We start from the raw sequence: 20,080 nt of genomic DNA, 5'->3' as shown, positions 1-20,080 counted from the left end.
GGCACAGAGAGTTGTACTGACCAAGCACTGGTGAGGCGTGTCTGGGGCACCTGGATACAGGTGTCTGCTGGCTATCACCAAGTGGGGCATGGTTTGGTCAGTCAACCACAAATTTTCTTTCTTTCTACTTGGCAGAAAACCAAGAGAGAAAAGAGATTCACACCATATAATATGATCCAGTTACAAACTTTTTTCTTTTTAAGATCAAATTGTTGATTCATCAGTAACCTGTGGTCATTTGCATATAATTTGCATGCTATTTGCATGGCACCTCCACATGCTTGGTAATTGAAACACTATTCCACTCAGCTCCTGGTTCTAGGGAATCTCTATCATTTGTCCCCTACTCCCTCACCCAGAGCTTTCTTGGTGGCACTCTGTGGCAATTTGGTGCCTACTCCCGAGGGCCAGTTGCAGGGAAGGGTGCCAACAGAGGGCTCCATGACCAAACCTCTCTGTGGGAAGGAGACCCTAGCAAGGGGGCTGTCCATGGCCAGCTGGGTTGGAGTAGAGTGAGGGGTGATGGGTGTTTGCGAGTCAGGCAGACCTGAGTTTGAACCTTGCTCTGTTACTAATTAGCTATGCAACCTTTGATAAGTTATTCAGCCTCTCTGAGCCTTTCCCTTTCACCATCTGTTAAATGAAGGGGTTGGAGGCGGGGCATGGTGGCCCATGCCTGTAATCCCAGCACTTTGGGAGGCCGAGATGGGTGGATCCCTTGAGACCAGAAGTTCGAGATCAGCCTGGATAACATGGTGAAACCCCATCACTACTAAAAATACCCAAAATGAATAGCTGGGCGTGGTGGCACACACCTGTAATCCCAGCTACTTGGGAGGCTGAGGCAGGAGAATTGCTTGGACTTGGGAGGCGTATATTGCAGTGAGCCGAGATCGCGCCACTACACTCCAGCCCGGGCAACAGAGCAAGACTGTCTCAATATAAGTAAATAAATAAAAAGAAATAAATGAAGGGGTTGGATTTGAGGTCTCTGAGGTTCCTTTCAGCTATAATTCTGTGGTTCTTCCTTATCCTGACTCCTGCCAGTGCTGTGTTGGGATCCCGGGAGGGTTTTGTTGTGTTGTGTGTTTTAGCTCCTAGCGAGTGTATGCTAGGAACAATGCTAGGTTTTTAATATACTTTATCTCATTCAATGCTCATAGCTCACTATTTTAGAGACATTCCTTTTTTTTTTTTTTAGATAATTCTTTTTTTTTTTGAAATGGAGTCTCGCTCTGTCGCCCAGGCTGGACTGCAGTGGCATGATCTCAGCTCACTGCAACCTCCACCTCCCAGGTTCAAGCGATTCTCCTGCCTCAGCCTCCTGAGCAGCTAGAATTACAGGTGCATGCCACCACGCCCACCTCATTTTTTGTATTTTTAGTAGAGATGGGGTTTCACCATGTTGGCCAGGCTGGTCTCGAATTTCTGACCTCAGGTGAGCCACCCACCTTGGCTTCCCAAAGTGCTGGGATTACAGGTGTGAGCCACCTCACCTGGCCTCTCTATAGACAATACTTTAGCTAAATTGAGGGCTGAGGCTTGGGGAGTTTCAGTAACTTGCCCAAACAGCTTGTCAGGGGCAGAAGCAGGATTTGACTCTAGGCCTAACAGATGCCTTTAACCAGTAAGCCCATGTATATCTTGCGTCAACCCAAGAAGCTGTAGGATTTTTGGAGGAGTTTCTATGAAGTTGTCAGTAGGGTGATTTTTCTCCTCTGATCTTTGCCAATGGCCTCTGCACTCTGCTCAGTCCCTGTCCAGCATCTTCCCCTCCCTCCACCTTCACTCCAGTGGGCAGTTGAGCCCTTGGCAGTTCTGCCTCTGTCCATAGCTGGAAGCCTGCCCCACTGGGCTGCTGACCCGGGGAAGCAGAGCAAGGAGTGGTGGAGGAGCCCGGTGTGCTGAGCCGGAGCGGGGAAAGAAATCTCGTAAATTAGGCCATGTTCACTTTTAGGCATCAATTTAGCTGTCCCCACCCTGGCTAGCCTGGGCTTTTCTTGACAACCCTGAAATGCCTTGTGTGCCGTCATGCCCCCGCAGGTGACGGTCTGTGGCTTCTGGGTCTCAGAACAGTTGCTCTCAGGTCATGCCTTCTGCTTTCAGAGAGGTAGGCCGTCTTCAAATCCTGTGTCTAAGGATGGATTAGTCACAGGCCTGGAGTGTCTGAGAGGGAAGAGGAGTTGGAGGAAGCCCTGAAGCCCAAACTCTCACACTTGTGGACTGAGGAGGAAACTGAGATTGGAGAAGGAGGAGCTTACGCAAGATTACTTGGCTGGGAGCTCTTTCCTCCTCCCATCTGGATGCTTGCTCCCCCGCCTCTGATGTAAAAAGCTTGAGCAGAAGAGCTCTTTGCAGTCACCCGCCCCTCAAGGAACAGAAAAGGAAAATATGCAGCCTCAGTGGGTGAAGTCAGCAGATCAGTGGCAGGCTTAGAGGGGAATGAGACGGAGGGAAGTTGCTTTGTGATTGAGAAGATAATTTCTCTGAATTAGGGATAGCCTTCAGGTGGGTTAGGCCAAGCAGCTTACTGGGCCAAGGGAGAACATGGCCTTTAATTGAAGAGGCATCTGGACTCCTTTCAAGTGTGAAAGCTTCCCCCAGCTGGCATCGGGTGGCTTCCCGGAAGTTTCTGAGTGCTTGAGGAGCAACCTGCCGAGGTGTCAGCTTTGCGTGGAAGCCAGAGAATGGCCAGGATGCCTTTTACCCAGAGGCGGAGCTGTAGGGGCCGCACCCTGACATTTGCCATTTATTTCTGAGCATAAAAGCAATCCATGTTGATTGTGAAAAATGGAAGAAAGAATAAAGATGGTAAAATCGCCAGTAATTCTACCACCTACAGAGAACTACCGTTAACATTTCGGTGTTCCAGAAAATTTTTCCACACATACATATATATAGATATATTATTTTTACATATTGAGAACATCTATATATACATGGTTTTATATCCTATTTTATTCACTTAACATTATAAGCATTTCCCTGTGTCAACTAAAATGATTTCGTAAGGATTTTTATGGCGGTATAATATTGGAGTGCATTATTACTCATCTTTTGGGTCTCAGCTAAAATGCGCTGTCCTTAGGGGGGCCTTCCCTGAGCCCCACCCCACCTGGTAGGCACTCGGGTTGGATCTCCTTCTCCTTCCAAGTCCACCACTCATCACCTGGGTAGCTTTCTAGTTAATGTCGCTCTTTCTGGGCTTGGTAAGTTCCCAAAGGCCAGGACCACATCTGCTTACATACATTTCCCTATGCCTGGCACAGAGCAGGCATGCCGGAAACCTTTTTTGAATAAATGAATATTTGAATATCATATTTTATTTATGCATTCTTATATCACTGGCTACTTCAATTGTTTCTGATTATTTATTGTTACGAAAAATGCTTTACTGTGTAACAAACCTGCACATGTACCCCTGAATCTATTAAAATAAAAGTTGAGGCTGGGCGCGGTGGCTCACGCCTGTAATCCCAACACTTTGGGAGCCTGAGGCAGGCAGATCATGTGAGGTCAGGAGTTCAAGACCATCTTGGCCAATATGGTGAAATCCATCTCTACTAAAAATACAAAAATTAGCTGGGCATGGTGGTGCATGACTGTAATCCCAGCTACTTGAGAGGCGGAGGCAGGAGAATTGCATGAATCCAAGAGGCAGAGGTTGCAGTGAGCTAAGATCATGTCACTGCACTCTAGCCTGGGCAACAGAGTGAGACTCTGTCTCAAAAAAAAAAAAAATTAAAAAGTTGAAATTATAAAATCAAACAAAAAAACACTTTAATGATTCACATTGTTCACAGGGTCAGAGCCAAGTCAGAACCTGGGCTGTGTCACCCAGTAAATAGCGTAGGTGCTATCTGGAAAGATTGCCTTGTGAGGTTAAATATTTCCCAACTCCCTTTACTCCAACTTTCCCTTCTCCCTCCCCAATTTTACCCACACTGCAAATCCCCAGGGGGCATTTGGCATTCTTTAGCCCACTTCCCCTTCTGGGCTGGGTTGGGCAGGACTCTATGGGCCCCAAGTCTAATCCTTATCGCCTGGTCTCTTTCCTGAAGGCCTCGGCATCCTGAAGGTGAGGAAGCAGTGTCCCTGGGAGAGGACTTGGGGTGAGGCACATCTTGGTTGGCCTCATTCGGCAGGTGGGGACAGACACATAGAGCAGAGAGGAAGGAAGTGGAGAGACACGGCTCCTTGGGCTGCATGAATCACTCCTTTAACCTCAGCCTTCTTAATTCAAGCCCAGAGGGAACTATCAGCTGCTACCGTCCAAAGAAAAGTCTGGCAGGTGGCCATGGGGATAAGGAGAAGACGGAGAGGCAGGTGGGTTGGTCTTGGCATACACGTCCTCTTAGAAATACTGGCTTGAAGGTGGGCAGGGAGATGGGAGCAGCTGGCAAGGGACTTCCTGACCCCAAGGGAGAGGACATGGGGGTATCTTCTCCTGCCTTGCTCCTTACCCTGGAAGTTTATTCCCCAGCAGAACTGCAGAGAGGTGTGGGGCTGAGGGGCTGGCAACATCCATTTATCTATTTTATAAGTGTGCTTTGAGCACCTGCTATATGTCAGGCACTTGGCCAGGCCTGGGAATACAAAGATGGGCAGGCTGATCTGGTCTCTACCTCTGTCTGACAGCTCAGAGTCTCTGCTGAGATGATGGATTCCCACAGACCAAGGTGGCCAAGGAGCAACTCTCACCCCACCTGTGGTGGGAGTGGAGATGGCAGGAGACTGGCAGCTGACGCCTTGCAGAGCTGGGCTGGGCAGCTGGATCCCACTCTACACTCACTCCATGCAGCTCAGGTTGTGTAGGAAAGGCTCTTTGAAATTACCTTCTTGCCTCTTGCTTCGCCTTTGAGAGAGGAGGGCAGCTGACTTGTCCCTGCACAGGGCCCTGGTACAGATAGACCTACTCATTCATTAATTCATTCATTTGTTCATTTATTCAACAAATACTTATTGAGTACCTCATATGAGCCAGGGTCTGTTGGGATACTTTCATTAATAAAACAGAGATCCTCATGGAGACTGAATTCTAATGCATTGGAAATCAGATGCTAAATAATAAATGCAATACCTAAATCATGTAGAGTGTTAGAAGGTAGAATGTGCTATTGAAAAAAGAAAAAGAGGGCAGGGTAAATGGGATTGGAAATGCTCCAGCCCAGAATGGGGCTGGGAGAAAGGGTTGCAACTTTAAATAGGGTGGTCCGTGAGGCTTTACTGAGAAGGCGCCATTTGACCAAAACCCTGGAGGTGAGGGAACACGCCATGCAGATAGAGGGAGGGCACGCCATGCAGGGGAAAGAACTAGAACAGAGGCCCTAGTACAGGAATGTACCTGAAGGGTTTAGGGACTAGCAAAGAGGCCTGTGGGGCTGAGATGGAGAGATAAAGGGGGAGAGTGGTCAGAGATAATGGGCCACTGGCCCAGGTGCAGCATGGAGGCCACTGGAAAGACAATGGCTTTTACTCTAAGGGAAATGGGGAGCCATTGCAGGATTTAGAGCAGAGATGTGACATGAGCTGACTTAGGCTTTAAAGGATCACTCTCGTTGCTGTGTTGAGAATGTGCTTTAGGGACAAGGGTGCAAACAGGGGAGTAGTTAGGCGCTATTGCAGTGATTCAGGTGAGGGAAGACGGAGGTGGCTCTAATCTGAACAATAGCAGAGGAGGTGGTGAGAAGTGGTTAATTCTGGATATGCATTTAAAATTTTTAACTTTTAATTTACTTTGTATCAAAGTAAAAATTTTATCCAGTAAAGTGCATAAATCTCAAGTATTCAGTTCTATAAAATTTTGCATATGTATATACCTATATACCACTACCCTGATCAATATTTAGGACTTTCAGCATTGTACAAGGCTCCCTCCCAGTCAGTACCCTCCAAAAGGCTACCTCTATTTTGACCTTTATCCTTATAGATTGATTTTGGTTGTTCTTGAACTTTTATAAGTGGAGTCAAGCAGTTTGTACCCTTTTGTGTCTGGCTTCTGAAGCTCAAAATTCTTGCCAAGATTCATCCCTGTTACTGAGCAGGATTTTTCCCCTCATTGCTGTTAGAATTCAATTGTATGAATGTACCATGATTTGTTTAAATTCATGATGTATTTTGAAAAAAAGAGCCAAAGAATTTGCTTATGGGTTGGATGTGGGAATTTTCCTATAGATTGGATGTGAGAAGGAAGAATCAATATGACCAGACTTTTACTTGTAAGCAACTGGGAGGATGGAGTTGGCATCATCTAAGGTGGGAAAGGCTGCAGGTGGTGGAAGTAAGAAAATGAGTTCAGATTTAGACATGCTGACTTTGGCGTGTCTAACAGATATCTGAGTGGAATGTCGAGCAGGTGGTTGGATATACAAGAATGAGAGGCCTGGGCGGGTGGTTGTAAATGTGAGAGCTATGGCATGTAGATGGGTTTAAATCCATGAGGCTGGATGAGATCCCCAAGAGAGACAGTGCAGATACAGAAGAGAGGAAGATCAAGAACCGAGCATTGAGAAAGTGGGAAAAGAGGAGGCACCAGCAAAGGAGACTGAAGGAGAACTCCAGACACAGGAAGAAAACTCAGAGCCAGTGTGGTACCTGGAAGCCAAGTGTAGACAGTCTACCAAGGAGGGTGGACAAATGGGTGAAGTGAGATGAGGACTGAGAATTACCACTGGATTTTGCAAGGCCATTGGTGACCTTGACAAGGGCAATGTCAAAGGAGTGATGGGGGCAAAGCCTGAATGGAGACAGCTCAAGAGAAAAAGAGGACTGGGATTGAAGGCAGCTGGTATCGAGTACTCTTGAGGAATTTTGTTGCAAAGAGAGCAAAGGAATGGGGCAGTAGCTGTCAGGGGAAGTGGAAACGAGCTGTCTTACTGTGGGATTTTATTTATTTATTTATTTATTTATTTATTTATTTATTTATTTTGAGTCAGAGTCTCACTCTGTCACCCAGGCTGGAGTGTAGTGGCATGACCTCAGCTCACTGCAGCCTCCGCCTCCCGGGTTCAAGTGATTCTCTTGCCTCAGCCTTCCAAGTAGCTGGGATCATAGGTGCATGCCACCATGCCCGGCTAATATTTGTATTTTTAGTAGAGACAGGGTTTCACCAAGTTGGCCAGGCTAGTCTCAAACTCCTGACCTCAAGTGATCTGCCCGCCTCGGCCTCCCAAGCTGCTGGGATTACAGGCGTGAGCCACCGTGCCTGGCCCACTGTGTTGTTTTTTAAGATAGAAGGGAGGTTAGTGCATTTGTGTGCTGACAGAAACGATCCAGCAGAGAATAAAACACTAGTGATGAAACAAAGGAGAGAATTTCTAAAATGATGTCCTGGTTTAGGCTAGTGGGACATACGTGGAGTGACTGGCTTTAGACGGGATCCTGGAGGCTCTTCTGTGGCAACATGTGGCATCTGTGGCCGCAGATGCTGGTAGGTGAAGCTCTCTCCTGATTCTTTCCATTTTCTTAGTGAATTGGGAAGCGAGGTCACCAGCTGAGAGTGAGGATGCAGTAGGAGGTGCTGGAGAGAGCAGCAAGTGTGAAATAACCCCCTAGGAAGTGGGAGAGTGACTAGGCTCAGGAAGTCTAGTATAATTGGGGGCAGCATGAAGGGCCCCCCTTAAGTTCACAGTGATGAATTTGAAGTGCAACTCAGCAGCGTGATTGTGTGTTTCTTACCAGCCACATTCAGCTGCACGGGCACAGGCATGGAGGAGGCAGAGAGTTTATTCCTTCATTAACTCAGAATGCCAGATTGATGATGAGATTAAGGACCTTGCCACGGGCAAGAAGAGGGCCTGGGTCTCTAAGCTCATGGAACTTGGACACTAGCAGGCAGCCAGAGCCCGTGGACATGCCAGCAAGCAGGTGGCTTTGACTGCAATTTGTGAACTCAAAGGGAGCCATGCTGGTATTCTCTGGGGCAGGCCCTTCTTGATTTCTCCAAAACCCCACGTCGATGTCCAGAGAGACCCACAAGGGCTTCAGTAAGGCCTTGGAGGCCTTGTGGTTCATGGTCAAGAGTTTGGATTTTTTTCTAAGTGTGCCGTGAAGCCTCTGAGTGGTTTAAGCAGGGAATCACATAATTCAAATTACATTTTAAAAAGGTCAAAAGTCCTTGAGAAAATATTAGCAAATCAAAGCCGGTGATATAAAAAGGATAATATATCACAACCCGAAAGGGTTTATTCCATCTAGGCAAGGGTGGTTTAACATTTGAAAAAAACCAATCAGTGTAATTCATCACACTAACATAAGAGGGTCACTCTGCCTGCTCTGTGGAGGATGGGTTGGAATGGTTACAGAGGACGTAGGGAGCCTAGTTAGGATTGGGGGGCAGCAGGCGGGGCTTGAGGCAGGCAGGGAGTGGAGGAGGCTGTGGAGATGGACAGAACTGGAAAGATTTCAGGCATGTTAGAGTTGGAACCAACTGGAAATGGGTTGAGGTGCGACGTGGGAGAAGGAATCCCATGTAACGATCCAGGCTTATGGCTTAAGCCACTGGGTGGATGGTGATGCTGTTTCTGGGGATGGGGAAGGGTGGGGAGGAAGAAGAAATTTGAGGACGATTCAGATCCTGTTAGGTATCCAAATGGAAGCACTGTGATGGCAGGGTCGCTGGTGTCTTCTCTCTCACCACTCCCCACCTCTCCTCCCCTGGTGTGTTCAGGAGGAGGGGCTCTCTCTTACCTCACACAGCCTCATGGAAGGGTCTCTTAAACACCCACCAATCCAGACACTCCCAGGTGACTTCAGCCACTCCAGCTGCTCTCTTTCCACCTTACTTCTCAGGAAGCCATTGCTTTCTCAGGCTGGGACCACAGCAGTAGGAACATGAGGCTTCAGGCTCCCCGAAGCTTCCAGAAGGAGACAGCAGAGTTGGGGGGCTCTCTGGCTAGGCTCCTTCAGAATGTGGCACAGTGGCTTCTGGGACATTAAGGCCTCCTTTCCCTACCCCAGGCCTCTGCCCCTCCCCAGTAACCCTTAGGAGAATCCTGGCCTCTGTGTGCCTCCAGGGCCTCATTTCTTATCATTGCTGGAACGCAGCCAGTGGTCTGCATTGTGGATTGTGTTAACTCCTGCACAGTGGTTCCCACTCTGACCCGCAACAATCAGGGTCCTCTCATAGCTGCTGTAGAGCACTGAGTGGCCCCATTTCCGCGAATGCAGCAGAGAACCGGGTCAATCAATAAGCAGGCATCACCAAGTGTCAGCTCTAGCCCAGCCCTGATGGCAGAGCAGGTGGGATGGGGGAGTCCCAGGGCTGGCCTGGGGGCACGCTGTGTCTCAGTCATCCTGGCCTGCTCGTGGCAACCCCATCAGCTCCTACATGCAGAAATCATCTCCTTTTTCTTCATGTAGCAGAGAACACTTTGCACTGCAGTTGGCAGGATTGGCGTGGGCGGTGAGAGCCAGACCTCTCAGCTCTCACCATGCACCCTGCTCTCAGAGGCTACCGGTTTCCAGTTCTTACTTCCCCACCACTGGGAGAGCAGGGGCTGAGACTCCAGCATGGCAAGAGCTGGTTCTCAGCTCCTTTTCTCTATCCCAGCAGAACTGAGGGCTCTGATGCACACCCACACTGCTGGAATGGTACCTCACCAGTGATATTCTTGGGGGCAGGAGAGGGGATGGTCTGTTTGAAAAAAGCTCCTCTAACCTGGATTTTTTTTTTTTTTTTTTTTTTTGGAGATAGAGTCTCGCTTTGTTGCCTAGGCTGGAGTGCAGTGGCATGATCTCGGCTCACTGCAACCTCTGCCTCCCGGGTTCAAGTGATTCTCCTGCCTCAGCCTCTCGAGTAGCTGGGACTATAGGCTCATGCCACCACGCCCAGCTAATTCTTTTCTATTTTTAGTAGAGATGGGGTTTCACCATGTTGACCAGATTGGTCTCAAACTCCTGGCCTCAAGTGATCTGTCTGCCTCAGTCTCCCAAAGTGCTGGGATTACGGGCACGAGCTACCACACCTGGCCTAACCTGAATGTTTTTAATGATCCCCCTTTCCAAGAGACATCTTCCTCCTGCTGCTTTACAGAGACACTCTAATGAACTGAAGGGTAAGAGCAGTCTCCCCAAGCAGTCAGACTGGAGTAAAAATCCTAGTTCAGGCACTTAGAGCTGTGTTGTCTTGGATAAGTTGCTTAACCTTTCTGAGCTGCTTCTATTTCCTCTTCTATAAAGCAAGATTCGTAATACCTCCTTCCTAGGGTTGCTGTGAGGCTGGGAGATAGTGTACATTCAAGGGCTGGCACATAGTAGGCACTCAGTAAGTGGGGCTGTTACTGTTGTTAAATAATCCAAAGTTTGTTTTTTATTTACCACTTGATGTTATGTGACCACTGTGATCCCTGTGGGTTCAGGTCAGTGGCAAAATGATTTGCATGCACTATGAGGGCAAGGCATGGTCCCATCCAACTCTCCTGCCCATGGTAACCAGCACCTAACGTGTCTGACTGGCACTTAGTAGGTGGCTTAATCAATGTCTGTGGAGTGAAGAAATGAAGGAATGCTCCAATGGAGGAAGGACACCTTAGTGGGGAAGACTGAGTAGCCAGGTTGGGAAGAAGTCATTTGGATATTTTTTTTTTTTTTTTTTTTTTTTTTTGAGACAGAGTCTCGCTCTGTCACCCAGGCTGGAGTGCAGTGGTGCAATCTCGGCTCACTGCAAGCTCCGCCTCCCGGGTTCATGCCATTCTCTTGCCTCAGCCTCTCCGAGTAGCTGGGACTACAGGCGCCCGCCACCACGCCCGGCTAAATTTTTTGTATTTTTAGTAGAGACGGGGTTTCACCGTGGTCTCGATCTCCTGACCTCGTGATCCGCCCGCCTCGGCCTCCCAAAGTGCTGGGATTACAAGCGTGAGCCACCGCGCCCGGCCATTTGCATATTTTATATTCACCTATAGAAGACAAAGGCAGGTAATGGAGAAGGAAAGGTTATTTAATGAAAACATCCCTAAGAGTTCAGAGGGTGGGGTGCAGAGGGTTGAATGGGGTCACCGGAGCTTGTACAGCAAGTTAGGGTGTGAGTATCCTGGTCTCCTGACTCTCACCTTGGTTCCCTGCTGTCCCCATGCTGCCTGTTTGTATGTGGGGAAGAGTGTTGACATGACTCTGCTTCCAGGGTGTGAATAATTCCTCCTGATCCCCCCTTCTCCTGGAGGCCTTGTCCTGTGCAGCTCCTGGTGGGGAGCTGGCTCTGAGGGAGCTGAAGTGAGGGCTCCCCTGGGGCCTGGCAGCTCTGTAAATTGACTGTAGGGAGAAAACCGTTCAGTGTGTTTGGGGACTCAGCAGGCTGTGCCCAGCACACACACCTGCCACAATGCCCTGTTCTCTGTAAACACAACACCCCCACCCACCATTGGTCCCCTGGGGCCATAACTGGGAGAGCTGATAGAGTGGCCTGGATGACAATGATGCAAACAACATTCAGAGTGGCTGTGTCAGGTCCCAGGGGCTAATAACAACTTAGAATGAGGGGTGTTGTCTTAGTCCGTTTTCTGTTGCTGTAACAGAATACTGCAGACTGAGTGATTTACAAAGAAATAAAGTTTATTTGGCTCATGGTTCTGGAGGCTGGGAAGTCCAAGAGCATGGTGCTGGGGTCTGGTGAGGGCCTCCTTGCTGCGTCACAGTGGAGGACATCACATGGTGAGAGGGCAAGAACATGCCAGCTCAGGTCTCTTGTCCTCTTCTTATAAAGCCACCAATTCCATTGGGGGGGCCCCTACCTTGATAACCTTATCTAATCCTAATTACCTCCCAAAGACCCCACCTCCAAATGCCATCAACATAAGAATTTGGGGATTAAGTTTTCAACACATGAAATTTGGGTGACACAGTCAGGTGTGAAGGCATGAAGCACCCCCCCCACACCACCACAGTGGCTTCAGGTTCTTAGTGGGGTTTGTGTATTCACATATGCACACCTGTGTGTGTGTGTGTGTGTGTGTGTAGGGGGTTATAGCTTTTTAATCTTTATTTGTAAGTCAAAAAATAATATTCTTGGCTTCCAGATCTTTCATTTAATTCTGTTTGCTCACTTCCATGCAGCCCCTGCCCCCAGTCCCACATTCTCCATGGTCCAGACAAAAGTCTGAGCCAAACTAATCTGTTTCCTGTTTGTGGCCCACCCATTAATCCTTCTTGATGTAGAACGAAGTTCACATGTTCAAGTCAACAAATGTTTTCTGACGGCATAAGTCTGTCCTCAAGGGCATAGATCCACAGTCAGTGTGGAGACAGACACGTTTCCAACTGCCATGGTGGCAGGAGGCCTAAGCAGGCCTGGCCCACACCCAGGCACACAGCGCGAGGCCACCTCCCGTCCTGGAGGCACAGCCCCATACCTCCTTCCACCCGGACTCAACACTCACTTTCCTTGTCTCCCGGTCAGTCTCTTCTTAACCTGTCTAGGAGTTACGGAGAATGATAAAAGAAAGAGATTTGACATCAAGACCACCTCTTACACACACACACACACACACACACACACACACACACACACACACACAGCTGTTCCCTTCTGTTGTCTAATTTCTATTTAGTCTGTAACACTCAGCTCAGATGACACCTCCGCCAGGAAGCCTTCCTTGTTTTGCCTGCATGTCTTCACAGCTCCCTGTGTTCCCCTTTAACATAACCCTTATCAAATTGCACTGGCCTGTGAGCAATTTGAAAGTGGGGTCCAAGCCTATTCATCTCTATATCCACAGTGGTGGATAGTTTCTGCCGTTTCAGTGTTAACGAATCACTGAATGAATGGTAATAGTAGTGACACTTGTGTGCTTAGGATTGCTAGGCCCCGTGCTAAATACTTTATGTGGATTATCTTGCTGAAATCCTTGCACAATTTTATGAAGAGTTCCTAATAGTATTTTATACTAATAAATTAAATAATATATCCCCATTTTCCACATGAGGGAGCCGAGGCTCAGAGAAATTAAACTACTAGGTAACAGCCACACAGTTAACTATAACCAGAATTGTTGAATGAATAATTGAATGCATGAATGAAAAGATCTGTACTTGAGCCTTGACTCCAGTGCTTGCTGCTGGGTGACCTTGAATAAATCACTTACCTCTGCGGGTCTCAGTTTATAGGATGGGCGCCATTCCAATCCCCACTGTGGAGTTGTCTGTGAGGCAGTGCTCTTGGAACGGGAGAGAGAATGGCTTCATTGTTCAGGGGTGAGTTGGCTCTGAGTGTGCCTGTGGGAGGGGGTGCCCTGACAGGAAGAGTAGGGCCTAGAGAACGTCCCCTCCCTGTCTGTGCAGACTTCAGCTGTGGGAGAGACACCGACTCACACTCACCTCCTGTGCAGAGGCCCCAGAGCCACCTCATCCTCAAGGGGTTCAAGCCCAGTGCCAGCGTGCAATTCAACCGCTGTGGGTTCCCTCCCCGCCATCCCCAAGGCATAGCTCCCTACCTCATGTGCCCAGGAGTTTGAATTCAGTCCACAGTCAAGGCTTGAAGAAAAAACGTTCAAAGGAGGAGAATCAAGGACAGGAGAGCCCCTCACCCCCCACCAGACTTATAAACCAATGTGTATAAGAGGTGGCCTTGATGTCAAATCCCTTTCTTTTATCATTCTCCACAACTCCAAGGCCTAGACAGGTTAAGAAGAGACTGGCCAGGGGACAAGGAAAGTGAGTGTTGAGTCCAGGTGGAGTGAAGTGATTCCCCAATCTGCCTAGTACAGGGGAGTCTTGGGGCTGGGAAACAGGATGCCTGAACTCTGGGCCTGGGCTGCCATATGCCCACTTGGAGGCCACCTTCCCCTCTGACCTGCACCCTCATTAGTAAATGGGAATGGCAGCCCAGCCTGACTTCTCAGGGTTGCTGAGGCAGGTCCGGCCGCCTGTAAGGATCCGGTGAGTGGTGTGTGCAGGGGCTGACAGAAGGGAAGAGGCGCTGAGAGGCACAGAATCCTGAATGCAGCCTGGAGGGACACAACACAGCTTGGGCTTTGGAGTCCGGCTGGCCGAGCCAGTCTTCCAGTCCCGGCTCTGCCACCTGCCTGCTGTGTGCCCGTGGCTATCCTCTCTGAGTCTTGGCTTCTACATCGGTGAAGTGGAACTAATATTATATGTCTCACAGGATTGTGGAGAGAACCACTGTGTAACCACCATCTCTCTCCAGTTTCAGGGGCTCATTCCTCTTTTCCTGCTGTTTGGTGGGAAGGAGGAGGATGGATGGATAGTGGCGGGTGTGTCTGTCTGTCTCTGTTGCAGTTGGGGTGGACAGTGTGGCCTGAGGAGTTCCTTTACCAGCCTGCCAAGGCCTGAAGTTGGCAAGCCTGGCCTTGGGGAAGTGGCTGTGGCAGGCCTGGGAGGCGTATAAAGCCCTGCACTCAGGTCAGAGTGTGTTCTGCCACTGCTCTGGGTATGGTGCCCGGGGCATCTGCCTCTGAAATGTCAGATGGGCACCTCCCTTCCTCCTTCCAGCTCCTCTGGGAGCCCAGGGGGCTGCCTGGCACTAGAAGTTCTCAAGGAAGGAAGACTTGCAGTCTGGTGGGGGAGGGGTGCCTACATGTTGGGCATCTCCTCAATGTCAGGGGTGGCACTGCGTGACTTCTTTGGTAGCAGATTTAATTTTATTTAGTCTTGCAAGGCTGGTATCAACATCACTTTACTTCCCTTCAGACTGTCTTCAGGGAGTTTCTAGGCTGAGGGCAAGACAGAATATCAGATCTTGGCCAGGCATGGTGGCTCATGCCTGTAATCCCAATACTTTCGGAGGCCAAGGTGGGAGGATCACCTGAACCCAGGAGTTTGAGACCACCTGGGCAACATAGGGAGTCCCTGTCTCTAAAAATAATTTTAAAAATTAGCCAGATGTGGTGGCATGATCCTGTGGTCCCAGCTACTTGAGAAAGTGAGGCAGGAGGATCGCCTGAGCCTGGGAGGTTGAGGCTACAGTGGGCCATGAGTGCCACTGCGTTCCAGGCTGGGTGACAGAGTGAGAGCCTGTCTCCAAAAAAAAAAAAGAGAGAGAGTACAAGATCTTGCAGATAACAGAGAAATCAGCACTGGCCAAGCTAAGAGGGCTGAGATTTCTGAGATGGAGAGTGCTGTGGGCACGAGCCAGGCCCGGTCTGGCCTGCTGCCTGGGTTTCTGTCGGTCCTGCCGGCTTTCTCTCGGCCTGAGTCTGCTGCCTCAATCACATGTGCAGGCGAGCTACCTCAGGAGGTGTGGCTAGCATCATGGCAGCAGAAGTAATCCCACATGGTCCCCAGAGGTGAGAACGGTGGAGATGGGCTGGAGAAGCAGCCCAGTAGGCCCCAGGAGTGAGGCATGATGAAGGGCCCAGGGAGACCCTCTCTGCCACCATTCCACAGGTAGAGTGCTTCACGCAAAGAACACCGGGCCCAGAGGCAGAGGAGACTGGGTTCAGTCTCAGCTTAAACACTAACCATCCAAGTTGTAGCTGTAGGCAGGCACTGAACCTTCCTGGGCCTCAATTTTCCCACCCGTAAAGTGGCAACCACAGAACCTGCTCTTCTTCACTCACAAGCTGGGGTATGCATTGGGTAGGATCATTGGTTTGGAAGTGCTCTGCCAGGGGTGTTGTGATGGATCGCTATCATTTTGCTGAGGCAGGGAGCCTCTTTCCCCTCTCTTCTCCCATCCTGGTTCCTGGCCTTTTCTTTCCTCGTGTCAGGGGAGGTGGCTATCCATTAAGAGAAACTGGTCACACTGGTGAATCTGTGATGGACCCTGCAGGGATTTACGTTCCTATTTCCTTCATGATCCAAAACAATGCCTTTCTTTTTCTGGGCTTCCTCAATCACCCTCTTCCCCAAACAAGGTTGGAGAGAGCTCCTTTTGTGCCCGATATTGGGCTGAGTGCCACTGGGCCTTGCTACTCAAAGCGTGGTCAGGGACCAGCAGCCTTGGCATCTCCTGGGAGCTTGTTAGAAATGCAGAGTCTCAGTCCCCAGCCCAGATTGTCTGACTCATCATCTGCATTTTAAAAGGACCCCAGACGATTGAAATGCACATTACAGTTTGAGAAGCTCAGACAGTGAAGGATACTGGGGAATATAAAACCACAGTCCCTGTCCTCAATTTCTTCACTGCCTCATGGGAATGGCAGTGCATGAAATACAAAACATTGATTTTAAAATCTACTCTTATAGTAATTTTGAAAGCTGGATTTGCTCACTCCACAATGTATAAATGTTTTGAAACATTACGTTGTACCCCATAAATATATACAATTAATGTTTTTCAGTAAAAAGAAATAAAATTCCATGAAATAAGCAAACAAAAGTCATGGTAGCTCATGCCTATAATCCCAGCACTTTGGGAGGCCGAGGCAGGCGGATCATTTGAGGTCAGGAGTCTGAGACCAGCCTGGCCAACATGACGAAACCCCGTCTCTACTAAAAATACAAAAATTAGCCAGGCATGGTGGTGGGCACCTGTAGTCCCAGCTACTCGGGAGGCTGAGGCAGGAGAATCACTTGAACTGGGGTGGCAGAGGTTGCTGTGAGCCGAGATCCCGCACCACTGCACTCAAGCCTGGGTGACAATGAGACCCTGTCTCAAAAAACAAACAACACAAATACATGCTTTGGAGGCAGCTGGCCTAGGTTGCAATGACGATTCTGGCCATTAGCTGTATGACCTTGGGCAAGTCGCCCAGTCTCACCTGTGGAGATGGATCCCTTCCTCCTAGGATGAAGAGCAGAGGAGGGCTGTATGTGAAAGCTCAATGCTAAATGGTAGCTCCAACATCACGGGCGGAGCAGACATTGGCTCCATCTTACCGATGAGGAGCCTAAGGTTCTGAGAGGTGATGTGATTCGCTGACAGCAGGTCTGAGTCTGATTCCAATCCAGGTCCTCTAATGCTGTCACAGTGTTTTGCCTGTCACAGCGTTTCATCACCCTGAGCCTTGGCCCCCCTAGCCAGCCAGTGTGCTCTGTTGGAGACAGTGGGCACCAGCTGAGGAGGCTGGGAGGGGAGAGAGCAGTGTGGGTGGTCAGGCCTTTGTGGAATTGGAAGTTGGAGGCCCTGGGGTTGGACCTTCCAAATGCCCCAGACTGTCAGTGTTTCTATCACCTGGGTGAAGGAAGCCACTCTATGCCTGTTCCCCCACGTGCCCTCTGTGTCACTGCTCATGTGTCCACCCCTCTCCTGGCTGCAGTGCATGTCCTACCCGATTCTTGCCTGGTGGAGTTCCCCAAGGCCCATTACTGCTGGCTCTCTGCATTTTTTTTTTTTTTTTTTTTTTTTTTAGACCAAGTTTTTGCTCTGTTGCCCCAGCTGGAGTGCAATGGTACGATTTTGGCTCACTGCAACCTCTGCCACCCGGATTCAAGCGATTCTCCTGCCTCAGCCTCCTGAGTAGCTGGGACTACAGGTGCATGCCACCAAGCCTGGCTAATATTTGTATTTTTAGTAGAGACAGGGTTTCACCATGTCACGAACTCTTGATCTCAGGTGATCCACCCTCAGCCTCCCAAAGTGCTGAGATTACAGGCGTGAGCTACTGCACCCGGCCTGCATTTTCTTTTTCTGGCTCTGAGCACAGCACCTGGAAGTTTCCATGAATGGTGAATGGAAAAAAAAGTCTTTGATTTGATAAGCTTCTTCCTCCCCCACACACATCATGAGTTTCCCCCATCCAGGGTTGTGGCAGATCAGAGTGATTTATAGGACTTTGCAGAAGTGGAAGAAATGACGGAAATTGAGTTTATTGATCAAACCTCAGAGAAGCTGCCTGGCAGGCTCCTGGCCTGGGATACTGCCAGCAGCTAACATGCTGCTCCGTTTTACCCGTGCAAATGACAGGGGCACAGACCAGCTCCCAGAGGAGGAGGAGGACAGGCTGTTCCCCACCTCCACCCAGGCTGGGAATTGAGGAGACGGGCTGGTCTTGCAGTGGGAGGAAGTGTGTTAGACTCCTGCGAGAACCACCTAATTAAGTGGCTTGAGATATCGGGGCTGAGTGGTTGAGGCGGGACCTTCGAGTGGAGACCCTGAGCATTCTGTAGAAGGCCCCTCAGCGGGGAGCAGAGCTCTGCTGCCTGCCAGGAGGGATGTTGTTGTTGAGATGAGCAAGAAGGCTCAGAATGGCTTCTTCTTACCAATTTCTCCTACTTTCTTCACATTTAAGGTGATTATTGCAATAGTTGGCTTAATCTCTGCCATGTTTGTAACTGTTTTCTAGTCATTATATTTGTTTTCTTTTTTTTTGCTTCTCTTTTTCTGCCTCTCTGGTTTTAATCGAACATTTTATATGATTTCATTTCCTTCCCCAAATATTATTGAGTGCTTACTGTGTGCCAGGTACTGTGGTAGGTGCTAGGAAGATGACTTTGAACCAGACTTGGTCTCTGCCCTTCAGGTACTTGCAGTTATGTGCTCTGGGAGAAAAATAAAGAATTTTTCTGATTGTCCTACATGGGGAAGGGAAGGGAGCCAGCCCCCAGATGGTCTAGGAGACCTCACATTCCCACTTCCTGCTGCATGTTGTTCTGGGGAGGGGGATCTCTGGCTCACCTGTACCCACTGGGTGAGCTTGGGTGCCCCCCACCTCCCACTGCATCTGTGTGTCTGGGCCCCTCCTCCACAAAGCCATCCCTGGAGTTGGGGCAGAAGGCCCTGAGCACATGCAGTGGGGCAGGAGGGCTGCAGCTGACGCTAAACTCTTCCATGTGCTCTGCCCTGGCCTGGGTGGCTGCTGGCTGGGGAGGACTGGTTCCTGGATTGGGCCTGGCCTATGGCTTCTGTAGGGACTGTGTATACTGTGGGCTTGGTGAGTGCTTATGTGGAGGGACACAGGGCAAAGAGAGCATCAGGAGATACCACGGAGGGTCAGTGGAAAACTGCTGGGTCCTGGGGTCCTTCCTGCTGTTATTTGGGCTCTACACCCCTTGGCCTAGTTGCAAGGTGGGGAGAAAGGCCAGGATCGGGGAGAATATGACTGTACTTCTTCCAGGTCCCAAGAGTGGTGTCTCCTTGAGTTCTGATGCAGCAGGAAGAACTGAAGTTAGACTCTGGGAAGGACTTTCTAATGTGGAAGCACAAGCTATGGAATGCGGAGCTGAGTGTGGGGGTGGACTCTTTCTTTGGAAAGATTTCCGAGGTGGTGAGCTCTTCCTGTCCTCTCTGTCCTCCCCCTACCTGCTGTCTGTTGAATCTTTTCCAGAGCAGAGGGCTAGGTGCTGTGAGCTTTAGGGGGCCCTGACAGCCCAAGCTTAGTGAGAGCAGCTGCCTCCTCAGAGCACAGCATCCCAATCTCCCCGGTTCAAGAGGCACCTCCTCTTGTCACTCCAGGCTGTCAGCAGGCATCCAACCTGCTTTCCAGATCCCAACCCCAACTGGTAACTTTGGGCTGATCTTGAGTCTGCACGGGATCTCTCCAGTGGGGGTCGGATTTACAGTCCCTTGGTGGAAACAGGCCTTCAGGCAGATGCCCTGTACCCTGCAAGGGTTCAGGGTTCCAGGCAAGCCAATAGATACTCTGAAGGGAGGTGGGAGGAAAGGCGTGGGCTCCCACTGAGTCTACCTCCCATACCTCCAGTATCCTCCCTGGCCACTTCCCCAGTGGAGCTTTAATGGGGTTGCCCAGGGAGCATGACCTCTCCAGGACCCTGTGCAGGGTTTAGTGCTGGGCTGAGCAGGTTCCCAAACGCCCACCCCAGACTCAGACATTTTCGTCAGATAGGTCTGGGAACACAGACCCGTTCTGTATGAAGGTTGAATTAGGTGGGAGAGCTGGCTGTGAAATAGATATGGAAACCATGTGACTGGCCTTCCAAAGTGAAACAGAAGTAACTTTTTGTTTGTCTATGTCCTTGCAACCTGTTTTGTATCTCTTCAAGGGCCGATTGTGTATTCCAGTAGAATCAGGGGTGTGCTCCTGGTGGAGATAGCAATGGGCACCTGGGGCTGCTGTTCATTGAGTGCCCAGATAAGTTACTGTGCCAGCCTCATCCTCACAGGGGGCCTGCCAAGCCAGCCTTCTCCTCCCATTGTGCCCAGGACAAAATCAAGGCTCAAGGAATTGTTACTTGCTCAAGGCCACAAGCTGTTAACGGTGGAGTCACAGTTTAAACTCGGATCTTACCC

The 20,080-nt window shown here is 49.7% G+C and overlaps 1 protein-coding gene across 5 annotated transcripts in view; it reads left to right on the top strand.

Moving 5' to 3' along the window:
- ADORA1 (adenosine A1 receptor) overlaps positions 1–20,080 on the top strand; it is a 39,717-nt gene that overhangs the window by 4,119 nt on the left and 15,518 nt on the right. Inside the window, exon 1 of one of the 5 annotated variants that reach the window (XM_055234133.2) lies at positions 18,964–19,094. The exons of the other annotated variants lie outside the window; for them this stretch is intronic. The gene's annotated coding sequence lies outside the window, so the exon portion shown is untranslated. Of the gene's footprint in view, positions 1–18,963; positions 19,095–20,080 lie in introns of those variants that run through there. 5 annotated transcript variants of the gene reach the window in all.

This window comes from Symphalangus syndactylus, chromosome 19, assembly GCF_028878055.3.
Source record: "Symphalangus syndactylus isolate Jambi chromosome 19, NHGRI_mSymSyn1-v2.1_pri, whole genome shotgun sequence".
Classification (NCBI taxonomy): Eukaryota; Metazoa; Chordata; class Mammalia; order Primates; family Hylobatidae; genus Symphalangus; species Symphalangus syndactylus.
The sequence above is the reverse complement of the archived record's forward strand: the minus strand, read 5'-3'. Positions and strand labels throughout refer to the sequence as shown.